At 41.3% G+C, this 2,303-nt stretch overlaps 1 pseudogene; it reads right to left on the bottom strand.

The window, feature by feature from the left end:
* Positions 1–333: 333 nt before the first annotated feature.
* Positions 334–649, bottom strand: LOC102860373 (annotated as a pseudogene).
* Positions 650–2,303: the final 1,654 nt, after the last annotated feature.

Raw genomic sequence — 2,303 nt, forward strand, 5'->3', positions numbered from 1 at the left:
CTGTTCAAGCACAGTGTCTCTCTCCAAGGACCGGCACCTCTTGACAATATGCACAAAGCCCGTGAGATGTAGCCCTTCTATGAAAGGAGACGATACACAGAGACAGGGAGACAGAGGGAAAATTCCACGTGGCACTTGTAGCTATGGGACAAGGAATGCCTGGACCTACTAGATGCTGAGGAATTTTCCTCCAATCCTGACACTATGTTCTTTGTATAGTCATTTAAAAAAAAATCCACATATTCTTTCAATTTTATTATCATCATCACTGTTCCCAGAAAACATGCATTTTTTAAAAACTGAGTGTCACCAAAGGTGGTGCTCCCTTTAATCCTATTTGCCTTCACGCCACTGCTGTGAGCCTTCATTCCACGCCACATAGAGGAAGAGACCCTTGGATAGCCACCACAGCCACAATGGCAGCATAAAAGTAGCTGTCCTGATTGGACATGCCCAAGGCACCTTCAAACACATAGGACTTGGTTGAGAAATACAACCCAATGAACCATGATCATCAAGGCCGTAAGAACAGGAGCGTCTTCAAGGCGGGTGCTAATGTACTTTCGTTCCTGAATTCAGGCGGCTGCACAGCATACAGCTCAGCACGGCTTTGTCTGATTGCTCCATGACAATGCCACTCCAGCAGCATAGTCTTGTTGTTGTTGTTGTGTACCATAGAATTGAAACAGGAGGAGATTGCCCATCTTTCTCCCATGGAGTAGCTGGATTCAAACCATGTGCCTTTGGGGTTGCAGCACAGCTTCTCACTTCTAGGCCACCAGTGCTCTCTTTTGTATAGTCTAGCATCTTGAATTATTTGCTCAGCATACAGATTAATAGGTTTAGAGAAAAGATACAACCTTGATTCACATCTTTCCCAATTTTAAACCATGTGGTGTTCCTTTGTTCTGTTTAGACTGGAGGAAGACTCATGATAAATCTGTGTTATATAGATGAAACAACCTTGTTTGTAGAAACTGAAGACTTGAAACACTGATAAAAGACTATAACCTTCAATAGAGATCATATCTCAACATTAAGAAAACAAAAATCTTTATCACTTGTCCAAGAGGCAGTATTATGATAGATGGAGTAAAGGTTGAAGTTGTCAACAATTTCATTTACTTGGATCTACAATCAATACCCATGGTAACAGCAGTTAAGAAATCAAAAGATGTGTTGAATTGCGAAAATCTACTTTCAATGATCTTTCCTAAGTGCTAACGTGTAAGATTTTCAGTCTAACAACCAAGGTGTGGCTGATTCAAGCTGTGGTCTTTTCAATTGTTTCTAATACATCTCTAAGTTGGAAATGGAATAAGGATGACCGATGAAGAGTCAATGCCTTTGAAATGTGGTGGTGAGGAAGAATACTGTATATCCCATGAATTGCTAAAAAACCTTTCTTGGAGGAAGAACAATCAAAGTATTCTTAGAGGCAAGGAAATGGAGGAAGGTGAAATTTGGTTTCATATACTCCTTGAAGTCAAGGTTTCTGAAGCTGCATCGGACATATTTTGGGCATGCTGCAAGGAGGGACTGGTCCTTGGAGAGGGACATCATGTTTGGCAGAGTGGAGGGGAGACGAAGGAGAAGAAGACCTTCGATGAGATGGATCGATTCTGTGACTGGAGTGGTGGGAATGAGTGTGTTTGAGATGGCTAGGTTGGCACAGGATAGAACAGCATTTAGAGCTCTTGTACATAGGGTCGCTATGAGTCGCAAACAACTTGATGGCACATAACAACAACAAAAACAACAAATACTTTGGCCATAATGTCAGGAGAGGCAAGTTCTTGGAAAAAAGATATAATGTTGGGAAAGGTGAAGGGTCACAGAAAGAAAGAAAATCTCCAATGAATTGACACAGTGACTGTAGCAATGAACATATCAGCCAACACTCTGATCTCTAATTCTTAGCCTCAAAAGGTTTCTGGATTAAATCTCCCCACTTTATGGTATTTTGTTGAGGCAGCACTAGGAAACTAATATGGTCTTTCTGGAAAACACAGTTTGTCACACACTCCTCTCCTTATTCCATGCCTAAGGAAGGAAACATGGCCAGATGTGTGTGAAGAGCACAGGGGTAATCATAGTGACCAGCACAGGTCTACTATATTTTCCTTCTTGTTGCCTCTCTTATTCATTTTATTTTCACACACCCCTTTATTTCCTCCACTTTTACTTTCAAAGGATCACATTGGGCATTACATTGTCCCTTTCTCCTCACATACCTTCAAATTCTTTGAACCTTGAATATCAGGCCTGGAATGCTCTGGGTTAATTTCAGATGCATTTCACAT

Source organism: Elephantulus edwardii, unplaced genomic scaffold, assembly GCF_000299155.1.
Source record: "Elephantulus edwardii isolate Elephantulus edwardi_28Jun2011 unplaced genomic scaffold, EleEdw1.0 scaffold00063, whole genome shotgun sequence".
NCBI classification, from domain to species: Eukaryota; Metazoa; Chordata; class Mammalia; order Macroscelidea; family Macroscelididae; genus Elephantulus; species Elephantulus edwardii.